At 43.9% G+C, this 13,304-nt stretch overlaps 1 long non-coding RNA gene across 1 annotated transcript; it reads left to right on the top strand.

Moving 5' to 3' along the window:
• The first annotated feature begins 418 nt into the window (after positions 1-418).
• LOC128328882 (uncharacterized) lies at positions 419-5,851 on the top strand. Its single transcript, XR_008309435.1, has 3 exons — positions 419-608; positions 2,554-2,738; positions 5,619-5,851. It is a non-coding gene; the product is annotated as an uncharacterized LOC128328882 (long non-coding RNA).
• Positions 5,852-13,304: the final 7,453 nt, after the last annotated feature.

Raw genomic sequence — 13,304 nt, forward strand, 5'->3', positions numbered from 1 at the left:
TTCAGAAAGATGCTATGTCATGATGTAGCATTATTCTAGGAGCATTCTGTGGGGGAAATGGTGGGTGTCAATCACGAGATGTAAAAGAAGGTCCATTGCCACTGTGGCCACTAAAATGAAAAGGTAGACACAAGCCAGCAGTCGCCTGAGAGACCGCCACTGCTGCCCACCAACAGTTCCCACACAGCCTTTCAAGGAAAAATGGCCCAATGTTTGTGGCCCTCTCATTTTGCAGAACTCCAGAATTTCACTCAAAACTTTTCCACTTCCCACTCACCTTAGTTTTGCTTCAGGAATCATATTAATCAATCAATCAATCAATCAATCAATCAACCAACCAAATCAAATCAATCACATGCCCTCAACCCATCAAGACCAAATCCACTTTCAGAATTAGGATCAAATGGAAGCCACAGCTCTGAAGGAAAGAGACTAGCAATAGTAGAAATATTAGTGTCTCCACCTTAAGCTGGGTAGGGATATCAAGGGAAGGAGGAGCTAGTGAGACTTGTAAAGGTCCCCCTAAGTGTTCTGCAGAAGCAGAGACTGGAGAAGAACCCATCCAAGGCAGAAGCTTCCTCAATCTGCATTGCAACCTGCTGCACAGGGTAAAATCAATCAATATATAAAAAGTTGTGCATGTGTGGTGGTGAGGGGGGTGACATTTATGGGACAGAACTTAAAATGGGTCCCTAGAAAACTATCAAGCTGTCTCTGGCGAAATCAGTGGGGTTAGATCCCTGGCAGATATCTGGTGGTGGATTACGGAGGAGAGTGTGTTTACATGCAGAGTAAATGGGGGGGGGGGGGAAGACCTGTATCAAATTTGTTGTGAAAGTATGAAGTTGTAGCTGCATTGTAGGGATTGGGAGAACACTCACCAATGTTTATCCTTGGGAGGAATCCTGAAATTCTCTTTTGATTGTCATTTTAGAGAGATTTCAGTGACAACCCAGGTTGCATAAGTATGAATGCAATAGTTGTTGCATGTCTTCTCAATGCTAGTTCCACCAGATTACATGTACATACATCCCAGATTCTTGCTCTCTTAGAACAATATGGTTTTGCCCACAACAGGGGCAAAAACCATAACATTTTTGCCCTGATTTAAGGTGAAGTTCTCAAAACATGAGGAAATGGTGCCTGTGGCATGTTTCCCATAGGGCAGACAAAACAGCAGTAACCTGAACCTGCCTGAATGGAAAGATTCAGTTGTAAAGCGTCTCTTGAAATCTTATCAGTTCATTGCTGTTCTTGGAGGCAAAGGCTCAACAAAGGTTAATGGCCCCTCCTTCCTTAGCTAAGAAATATATGGAGTTACTGTAGACTAGGAGAACTTTGAATTCATCCACCATCTTTAAAGAGGCCTCTAAGGTACCTCCACAAGAGGTCCTCCTTGCTTGGCCCACAAGGAATGTCTCTGAAAGATTCAACCAGCTAGACTGGCTGAAACCTTTGAAAAGGATCTCAATACATTAGTTTCCTTAATCTAGTAGTGCACAGTTGCTGGCATACTCTGCCAGGCTGGGAGTGGGCTGTGCTCCTGTCCTCCTCTGCAGCACTAGTAGGCGCAGAATGGGGGGAATTGCTGTGACCCTCAAGGACAGATACTTGCGCATGAAAACTCCATCTGGAGGGAGGAGAGAGCAGCAAAAACCATGCCCCCCCTGGTGCAGTTAAGCACCCCTCTTTTTGTGACTCTGCGGGGCTATTTCCATGGTCTGAGCCCTGTCGATAAGGCCAGTCCCTATGTTCATATTGATGATGATCTCTCTCTCCTTTATACACACACACACACACACACACACACACACACACACACACACCACTGATAGCCAGGTAAATTCTGAGAGTGCAACTGACTTGTAGACATAGGGCTGGTTCTCATGATTAAAGTGCCACCAAAAACCAGGCGGCAGTGGGAGGGGGCACACATGCTCCTGACGGTCTGCATGGTGAAAATGACCTGGAAGTGATCATGTGTGAGAGGCCAATTGTGGCTGGTCAGTGTGGCAATCAACATCAGTTGCCACCCTACTTCAAACTTAAGAGACCGCCCATGTCGGTTTCCTCCTGTGCCAACCAACCACAGCTGACCCCTCGCCCACAATAACTTTGCAGTCATTTTCACCACAAGACAATCGGGAATCAGGTGCGTGCATGCCTCCTTCTCCTCCCTCTGCCGCCAACTTCTGGAAGCTCTTTGATCACGAGAACGGACCCGTAGAGGCTAATTTGGGCTGTCTATTCCCCCTGTTCCTGCATCGGATAATTTACATGATGTTCAAGCGGTTGAACAGTCAGCTGTAGTGGTTAGAGTGCTGGACTAGGACTGGGGAGACCCGAGTTCAAATCCCCATTCAGCCAAGAGACTTGCTGGGTGACTCTGGGCCAGTCACTTCTCTCTCAGCCTAACCTACTTCACAGGGTTGTTGCGAGGAGAAACTCAAGTGTGTAGTACACCACTCTGGGCTCCTTGGAGGAAGAGCGGGATATAAAATGTAACAAACAAACAAACAAATAATATGTTGTTGCCTTTCCCCCTTGCAACAGATGTTCTCACTTCATGGAAGCTGGGTCTCTCTGTTTGCCCTTACCTGCAGCATGGCTGTGTTCCTTCACTATGCTGAGAGCTTACCAAAAAAACCCGAACCTCCTCCTGGTGATGCATCATCAGAGGAGGTGAGGGCCTACCAGAAAGTACTGAGGGAATATCTCAACGAGGAAGCAAAAGAGAGGTATTTGGGATGTCTATATTTACTTGATTTTAGGTCCCAGCATATCCTGTAGGCTTAAGACATGTGATCACATTATATTAAGAATCAATTTAAGTCCTCTTGTATAAGAAGAGCCCTGCCGGATCAGGTCAAGGCCTCTCTAGTCCAGCATCCTATTTCCTGCAGTGGCCCACCAGATGCCTCTGGGAAGCCCACAAGCAGGAGGTGACGGCATTAATGTTTCACACCATTGCTCCTTCAGGTTTATACATCCCAGGACATTGGATCAGCTTCAGTTCCACGTTTCATTAGCTATAATTCTTCGTAATTCCCCTTCCTTTTTTGTCTTATATGAGACAGTTTTATATGTATTATTTATTTTTCTATGTAGATTGAGAACTTTGGTTGAAGAGCAGAACTTTGAGAGCTCTGGTTGAAGGAAAAGGAAAGGTTATGCCATTGAGGCAGCTCCTGGCGACCATAGAACCATGTGGTTTTCTTGGCAGAATACAGGAGTGGTTTACCATTGCCTTCTCCTGCGCAGTATGAGATGATGCCTTTCAGCACTTTCCTATATTGCTGCTGCCCAGTTATAGGAGTTTCCCATATTCTGGGAAACACACCAGTGGGGATTCGAACCAACAGCCTCCTGCTCTCTAGGCAGGTTGCTTCCCCACTGCGCCATATAAATATTCGTAGTAGTAGTATAGTATATACAGGACTAATAGTAGTGCTGTATCCAAGACTGCAATCAGTTTATATCAGTTACCCAGTAATTCCTTAGATTCATTGACTGACATTCTGCTCAAGCTAATGTGAGCACTTCTGAATTGCTCACACCACTACTGGCATCTAAAACTCACCCTTTCGCTGTTCTATTCCACAACTACATTTCCACAGTGCTACGTACGTCCATTATTTCCAATAATGTAAGACCTTGTGTTTTGTAATTTGTTTCTTCAACTGCTTAGCAAATGGAACAAGTGACATTTGTCCTTTTTTTTTTTTAATGAATCCCTCTTCTCAAAATCTCCATTTAGACTTGGGAAGAGATTCTCCCCCTATCTCTAAGGCAGTGCTTAGACTTTAGGTCCCTTGAGTAAGCAAGTGCAACTCTGGGAACAGGCTTCGAGACTTGGAAACGGGCAGCCAATGACTCTGGACAATGGCATATATTGTGCAAGGCAACACAGGCATTAGGCCGTGCAATTGCACAATTTTAAGTGGCCACATAAAAGCCCATTTGCACAGTACTGTGGGTGTATTTCTTGAATGCCCACAGTGGCACACATGGTCCAAAACTGGAACATAAGAAGCTGCTTTCTATTGAGTCAGACCATTGGTCGACCTAGCTCAGTATTGTCTACACAGACTGGCAGCAGCTTCTCCAAGGTTGCAGGTGGGAGTCCCCCTCAGCCCTGTCTTGGAGATGCCAGGTGGAACCTTGCATCTTGGAACTTGGAACCTTCTGCATGCAACTTGGAACCTTCTGCATGCAAGTATGCAGGTGCTCTTCTCAGAGTGCCCCCACCCCCTGAGGGGAATATCTTACAGTGCTCACACATGTAGCCTCCCATTCAAATGCAAACCAGGGTGGACCCTGCTTAACAAAGGAACAATTCATGCTTGCTCTCACAAACCCAGCTCTCCTGCCAGCATTGCCTTGTGCAACATATAAGCCCTTGAACCTGAGGTTTCACTTCTACAACTAAGTATTGGAGGCTGAAGGGGATAAACAGAGTCCACAGCTCAGACTGGCAAAACAAATCCTTCTCATGCAGAAGGTCCCAGGTCAGTCCCTGGGTTCTCCTTTGAAACAGTCTGTTCAAAACGTGGAAAGTACTGGGCCACACAGACCAATGGTCTGTCTGACTCAGTTGAAGGCTACTTCACATGTCCAAATAAGGCTGGTCTGAGAGGATACTCTGCATGTTTTCAGACACATCGAGCACATCCAAGGAAAGTCTATTCATATAATGGAGGAAGTTGTTTTTTTCTTTTGCTCTTTACTCTTTCTTTTCAGGGGTGGGCATCCTTTCATAAGAACATAAGAACACCTTGCTGGATCAGGCCCAAGGTCCATCCAGTCCAGCATCCTGTTTCACACAGTGGCCCACCAGATGCCTCTGAGAAGCCCACAGGCAAGAGGTGAGGGCATGCCCTCTCTCTTGCTGTTGCTCTCCCGAAACTGGTATTTGGAGGCATTTTGCCTCTGAGGCTGGCGGTGGCCTCTAGCCCTCAGACTAGTAGCCACTGATAGACCTGTCCTCCGTCAACTTGTCTAAGTCCCTTTTAAAGCCATCCAAGCTAGTGGCCATCCCCACATCCCATGGCAGAAAATTCCATGGATTAATTATAGATTAATTAATCATATAATTATAGATTAATTATCTATCAATTAACCATAGATTAATTAATCATCATAGGGCATAACTTGATTGAGTCTTCCAGAGCTTTTTTTAATCTTTTAGCCCCTTTCTGTGCTGCTGCTGCTGCTCTCAGCTTGTGGCACAAAGGAATCTAGATTGTGTGGATTTGTATGGGGGATTGTGGGGTGGGGATCAGTGCTTCCTCTAACAGGGATTCCCAGATGCTGTTGACTACAACTCCCAGAATCCCCAGCTTCAATGACTTTTGCTTGGGATTATTGGAGTTGTAGTCAACAACATCTGGGAATCCCTGTTAGAGGGAACAGTGGTGGGGAGCCCCACTTCTTCATGCAAGGGATTAGGCAGATGGTCATGTTCCAACACTAGGGTTTTTTCAAGATTCCTTCGGGGACAAGCCAACACTCTGGATTTAATCTCTACTTGGGAAGGTGCACCGAGTGGGCAGCACTCTGAGAGTGGTAGGCTTCTCCTGTCGGCAGCATCTAACTGATCTCTCTATTGGCCCATTCAGAATAAAGGTCATGATGGAGGACATGCAGAAAAAGATGGGATGAATCCTCCTAAAGGAAGTAGAAGCTGAAGAATGAAACCACGACTTCTCCTTGATTGTCCAGTGATTGCATCTTCCCGTGATGGCATTGTAGACTCCTCTGCTAAGGAGATCATAGAGTCCACCACTTCAGCCTCTTTTCTTTTCTATCCATTTGTTAATCTGATCAGAATAATAAATCAAGATGAATCTTAGACGCACTCTGGATCTTTGTTTTGCCATTCAGGACCTGAAATCAGAGGGTTGAAGGGTGAGGAAAAACCTGATTTGTGTCTAAAGTATTAATTTTTGCTAACCATGGTAGCAGTGCTGATTTATTTACTTATTTGTTTGTTTGTTTATTTATTTAACATATTTACGTCTCTGGGCAGTTTACAACAAAATAAAAACAGAAAGTAAAAGATCAGTTAAAGCAAAAACAAAAAGTTTAAAACATTACAACAATTTAAATTCTTTAAAACAATATTTTAAAACAACATTAAAACAATATTAATTAAAAGCCTGGGTGAACAGATGTGTCTTTAAAAACCTTTTAAAAGCTGCCAGAGATGGGGAGGCTCTTATTTCACTAGGGAACGCATTCCAAAGCCTCGGGGCAGCAGCGGAGAAGGCCCGTCCCTGAGTTGCCACCAGACGAGCCGGTGGCAAATGCAGACGGACCTCTCCAGATGATCTCAGTGGGTGGTGGGGTTCATGATGAAGAAGACGTTCTCTTAAATACCCATGGCCCAAGCTGTTTAGGGCTTTTTAGGTTATGACCAACACCTTGTATTTTGCCTAGAAATGTACCAGCAGCCAGTGTAGCTCCTTTAGTACAGGAGTAATATGTTCTCTCTGAGATGACTCAGAGACTAACCTGGCTGCCGCATTCTGGACCAACTGTAGTTTCCGGACTACATAGAAGGGCAGCCCCACACAGAGCGAATTAATTGCAGTAATCCAGTCTGGAGGTTACCAGCAAATGTACCACTGTTTTGAGGTCGTTCATCTCAGGAAACGGATGCAGATGGAGTATCAGATGAAGCTGATATAAGGCACTTCTGGCCACCGTCTCAACCTGGGAGACCAGGGAGAGGCTTGGATCCAGAAGCACCCCTAGACTGCATACCTGTTCCTTCTGGGGAAGTGTGACCCCATCCAGAACAGGGAGATCCAAATCTTCTCTTGAGTTCCATCTCCATCTTCCGACAGAGATGCTCTTGCCTGCCGGAGACGGAGCCAGCTCTGAGTCTGGGTGTTGGTGCAGAAGCATGAAATGGGATGTTGGATAAGCAAGGACAGAACATTGGGAGGCGATGTTCCAACGAAGCTGTACAAATGTGGTGCACAGAGTTACAGTCTGCCTATTTACAATAGTTACAATAGTTAAAATGTGCCTATTAACTATCTAATAAGTAAAACAGGAGAGCATATCTTAAACGCTCTCTGGATCTTTGTTTTGTCATTCAGGTCTTGGAATAAAAGGGTGGAAGGGTGAGGAAAACTCCAAATGCATTTAAAGTCTTGATTTTGGAACAGAACCACAGCAGCAGTGTGTGGTAGTGGTTAGAGTGTTGGATTTCAAGTGGCAGGTGGGACAGGGACCTTGAAAAGCCATCACCTGTTGATGAAACAGTGTTGAGCTGACTCAGATGAGGCTGCCCTGCAACTGATACAGCCGCATTTCTCTCAGTGAGTACAGTGGTAGGTGTACAATATCCGAGAACAAGAACATTGAAAGGCCAAACGATTCATGAAGGAGGCAGCCATATTTGTTTGCGTTTGCTCCATTTGTGTACAAAGCATGCTGTGGAGCGCTAAGGTTAATATCAAGAGGGGAGGGAAGCTGAATTCTCCTTTCCCGTGACTCTTTGTTCCCCATGCCTTGATGATTCAGGCATTTTTCGCTCAACCTGCCTCACTTTCAGTGAGCCTAAGGTGATGGAGAACAGGGAGGCAAGGCGGGGAAAGGGTGCGGGTTGAACTTATTACCCTTACTAGTCAAACTATTAAACATCAAAAGAGAGGCAAAACCCCAAGCTGGTGTACAAGTCACAAGTCACAAGTCACGTCACTTGTTCACTTTAAGACTGGAAATCATTGCTCCGGTTTTGTCACCTGAATGTTGAATGGTTTTATTCTATATTTAGTGCAGGTTTGAGATCTGTGTAATGGTTTTTAGCTGCTGTTTTATCTCCTGGCTCCCCTAGTTTTATTTTGTGGTTTGACTGCCAATCGAAACTGAAACTGAATCCCCACCCCACCTAAACCAAATGACAAGTAATATGTCTACACACACACACACACACACACACACACGGTTGAAGCACTGGGAGTATATTACATATGATAATGAACCTTCATCATCTGAGCATCAGTTGGAGCTGCATCATCATCATCATCACCATCCTCATCCTGGAGGTGCCCCCTGCTTCATATCAGAAGTCTTTGAATTAAATGTCTTTTAAATTATCTGTGGAAAACCACAGTCATAAAGATTGTGAGCCTTTTGGGGGACAGGGAGCCATCTTATTTGTTTGTTATTTCTCTGTGTAAACCGCCCTGAGCCATTTTTGGAAGGGCGGTATAGAAATCAAACAAACAAACAAACAAACAAACAAACAAACAAATGGAAAGTAATAGGAATAGGTTGCAAAACTATTAGTACTGTGCCCATCTTAAGTTGGTAGGGATGTCGGAGGAGGGAGAGAGAGGTGTAAAGGGCCCTCTAAGTGCAGTAACAGTGACCCCAGACGAACCTATCCGAGTAGGAAGCGTCCTCTCCCTGAACTGCAGCCTGGTATTTAGGGTAAAAAATGGTCTCTAGGTCACTATCAAACTCCTTCAGGTCAGGGAAATCAATGGGGTTAGATCACTGGCAGAGGTCCAGTGACTGTTTAGTGGCTGGATGACTAAGGAGAGTGGGTTCATAAAGAAAAAATAGGAAAAGGACAATCTTCTCTGAGGGAATAAAAAAGCAGAGACTGGGGCAGTTACAATGAAACCACACTCTAAAAAGAGACGCCCAGATGTTCCAGATCTCCAGGAGGCTTTTCAGACAGCAGGCTTTACTATGGTTTTCGGAGCATAACGGATACCCCGATGCAAAAAGAGGATTCTTTTACACCGGACATAAATCGGGCTAGGTTCCAATAGGGAGGGAAAAACCCGAATCGTGTGTGAAATGCTCTTTGAAATATTGCATGGATTTCAGGGTAAATCTGGCCGATATGTGAACGCACACCTTCCAAAGTAAAGTCGCCGTCTGAAAAAGCTCCTGCTGTATTACAATGCCTGTCAATGGAGTCATTGACTTAGGTCACATTCTCATTACCACAGCCAACGTGGTTAAAGAGTTAACTGTAATCAACAAGCCCCATCCACCCAGAATTTCCTGGCGATCCTGGTCAAACCACTGCAGTTAAACTGCATGTAACTAGGATCAGATTCTAGTTCTCTATTCATAGCAGTCTGACCAGCATTGCCTGGAAATTCTGGGTTCTCACATTTAACATTTAATCTGGGTTCTCTGTGGGAGCATATGGAGCTTGGTGATTGCTGCTAACTCATAACCATGTTCACCGTGGTTGTAAGAATGGTCTTACTTGTATATATGGTAATGTTAACCATCCTAGTTTAGCACTGAATCTAGCTTTATAGGAAATTATATATTAGTGGAAGTGGTGTCACAGTATAAGATACCACACCATTATCAACTACTTTCTTTGTATAGGAATGGGGAAGCAAAACATTAGCCTTGAAATGGTCCCCTATATCAGCTTATTTTTCAACCAGGAGTGAATTCTAAATCTTTCAATATATTGGAGGGGGGAAGGACATTCAAACTTTAATACCCAGAATATTATAAAACGTGTGGCAGAAAGAGGGCAAGTAATTGTTAAAACTAGTGTTAGAAATATTCCTTGGTTTAAATATTTTCAGTTGATGAATGTTTTAAATGCTTTAATGAATAATGGTGCTTTGAGAAGACAACTAACAGTGTTTGAAAAAATAATTGTGAGCAGTCAAGTTTATACTAAAGGTTTAATGGCTTACATGATGCACACCATTACAGAGATGGCACTTATCATGGTGCCATTGCTGTAGACCCGGAAGGAAGGGAGTAGAGTTGTGCACGTTTGCAAATGTCAGGTATGACCCAATCTAACCCAATCCCACAAATGTTGGTTTATAATGTCAGGATCTGGTTTGGAGTTAGGATTGAAGTTGAGATCAGGATCAGTTTCTTCTGACCATTGTTTGATTTTTAAATTAATTTTTTTGAAGTAAGTGGAAATACTCACTGTGAAACCCAAAAGAAAAGTAATGTAACACAACAGAATCTAAGGGGAAGTGAGTTTCAGAGAAACTCAGAGGGAACCCAGAAATCAGCCACTTTATTAAAATGTGAGTTTAAAAATGGGCTAAAACCCTTTTTTTTTAAAGGAGATAAATGCACAGGGAGGCAAGCAAGTGAGCAGATAGAGGACAGAAGATGAGAGTTTTTGTCAGCCACAATCACAAATAAGAAAAGAAAAGCAGACTCCCTCCTATCACTTTTTGGAGCTTCGGAATGCTCCAATTTCCACCGAATGGGGTCAGAAAGGTCCAAACCAAAATTGGCTTCCCAAGGTCAGAGGTGGAGCAAGAACTTCTCTGACCTCCTCTGAAATGGCCCATATTTGTCCATTTCCATCATTCCCAATCCAACATTGCACAGCTCAAGGAGGAAAGCCACTGCTAGAGAGAAACCTCTTCAGTTTCTCCCATTTGCCACACTGGGAGAAATTATGGGGACATTGTTTGTACTAGCAAACACTGACAGCAGCATACAAGCCCCCAGCAATGGCACCATGTGCACACCATCTCCGTTAACAGTGAACATCATGGTGGCCACGATCTACATTATATAAATTTTTGTTAAACTTGAAATGTAAAATTAATTTTAAATTGTTTACATTGTTTTAATTCTGTTTTATATTTGTTGCATTTTAGATTGTGTACACTGACTGGTGATACACGTTATCAGGTGGTATATAAACAAACAAACAAGCAGGATTTTAAAAAGCTCATCATTATATGACAAAATGGGCTGAAGGTTCTGATGTGACATCGAGATAACAAATGGCAGAATAAAGATTTTCTACAACAACAAAAAAATAGGGCAGAAATATTGATCTTGCCAAATGGATAACTTGACATTATTGACCATTTAGTTTGCCCCCCCCCCCCCATGCCAAGATCCGTTCTCCAAAGTGTCATAGTAACTTTTGACAACTTAGTAACCAAAACCTGCTCGAGATATAGTTAATGAACTCAAGGGATCTTAACATCTCCTTACTTAGGAAATATATGGGCTCAGCCTAGCAGAATGCCTTAAAAACCAAGAATACCTCCAGAGGACCCCCTTTGCTTGGCCAACAATATAAACCTTCTGAAACATTCCTAAATCTTCAAAACCGGAAGGTTGCTGCATGACCTTCAGGGACATAAATTGGGGTGGCAAGTAGGCTTCAGAGGTGGAGGGGAGAAGCACTGAATACCACCCCGCCTCTCCTGCCTTGAGCCAGCTGAGTTCCTTAGCCTGGAACACAACACTGGCACTTGCTTAGACTGGATACCAGCCATTATCTGCATTTGTGCTTGTCAATGAGGCATGCTTGTGTAGGTATAACTTTCCAAACTGAAGAAGTCTGTTGATCCTGGGTTTTGTACTGAAGCATAACATATGATGTTGGACCAGCATGGGCAGGACACTGGGGAGCTTATGTTCCAAACAAGCAGGACAAATGAAGTACATGGAAGAAGAATAGTTTCCTTGTGCCTATTAACTACCTATTATTTAAAACTGGAGAGGATATCATTTGATCATAAGTGAATACAATTATTTATGCACCATGGGTGAGCATATGACATTACCCCCCCCCACATACACACACCATTTTTCTTCAAGTGTGTTCCCTCCAACATGGATTCCCAGATGTTGTTGATGACAACTCCCATAATTCCCAAACAAAAGCCATTGCAGCTGGGGATTCTGGGAGTTGTAGTCAACAACATCTGGGAATCCCTGTTAGAGGGGACACTGGTGGCAGGGTATCTTTATGATCAGTAAAGACTCCCCTCCTGCTCAGCACTGCAAACTCCATTCACCTCAGTCGTCCACATGTGGTTCGAGTTCAGACATAGACTTCTGGGACCTACAACACAAGTTGCAACATAAAGTCCCTATAGCCTGGTGGCTATATGCCACCTCCAGCTTCAGAGGCAAGATGTCTCTAAATACCAGGAGCTTTCCCAGACAGCAGACTTTACTGCGGGTTTACTGTTAGACTTTACTGTGCGTAGGAGTGCGCACATGTTGTGATCAGTCAGGAACAGTTTTTCCTTTTCCCCTAAAGAGTGAACTGGAAGTGAACCCTGTCCTGTTTGTTAGGCAGTGACCTCTAGGGATCAGCTACTCAGCACACGATGACTGGGAAATAGAGGGCCTGGCAGCAGGAAGTGAAGGGGGTCTTTGTTCGCAGTTGGAGCCAGGCAGGAGACGAGGGAGGACGGATGGAAGGCTTAGTGGAGAGCAATGGAGTCTGCACCTCATGGCAAAAGCTAGACGGAAGAACTCTCTCATGGAAGGACATCTGCAGATCCTTGGGAGACAGGGTTGCAGGAAGCCTGATTTCTCTCCTGGAGTTTGGGGTGAGTTTCAAGGGGGAAGGAAACCAGGGCTTCTGGGCTTCTGGGCTTCTGAGGAGTTTAGTGAGGGAACAGGTTGCTAGCTTACCCGCATTAGATTTCTTTCTTTTTGTGCTACTGCAAATCCTTACAACTGGTTTATTGTATTTTTATCTGTAATGTAACAAGCTAAGAGCAATGCTAGCCTGAGCCCTTTCTTTCAACTAGGGCTCTGTAGAAGTCTCTGTACCCTGTAAAGGTGCTTTTAAAGGTTCCTTGCAATTGGGGGTGCTTCCTGAATTATCTTTGCAACTGGGTAAACTATGACTTTAAAGTTTACCACTCCCACTATCAACTGGAGTGCTTTCTGAAGTATTTTTGCAAGTACTGACTGTCTCTGTTACCTGTAACTGAAGCTGCTAGAGCCTCAGACTGAAGCAGTCTGTAGTCTTTTGAATAAATTTTTCTTTTTATTCTTTGTAATTTCACCTGCCTCTGAGTGGGTTTTTAACTCAGAAAAAAAGGGGTTTTACTCTGGTGCAGGCACTCCTCAAGGTTAATTGTTCAGCAACTTACCAAGTTTTCTCACCATGTGTAGGCTGCACATGGGAAGTTTTTGTATTTTTCCATTTGGTAAAAGAAAGAGAGTTTTCCTGGAATTTTGCCCACACCAGGGAGGGATTAAACACTGTTAAAAAGTGGACATGGTGGCAGCGATACCAGAGGAACAACCTTTGCTGAACAAACATGGAAGGAACGATGCAGCATTTTTCTTCCCCCCATGTGGGCTTGCTTTGAGACAAAGGCTGGGCTTAAATCATTAAAACCATTCACTAATCGCTATTCACTACAGCACAAAACCAATTTTGTGAGTCCAAACCAGACTCGAATCAAACCGGGCATGTCTGGTATTGTGTCCCCTGAACAGACCCCCAGTTTGGCTCAAATTCGAGCTGGTTTGGGGGTTCTAGATATTTTATAAATAATTCTTTTAAA

The sequence above is a fragment of the Hemicordylus capensis genome, chromosome 6 (genome assembly GCF_027244095.1).
Source record: "Hemicordylus capensis ecotype Gifberg chromosome 6, rHemCap1.1.pri, whole genome shotgun sequence".
Taxonomy (NCBI): domain Eukaryota; kingdom Metazoa; phylum Chordata; class Lepidosauria; order Squamata; family Cordylidae; genus Hemicordylus; species Hemicordylus capensis.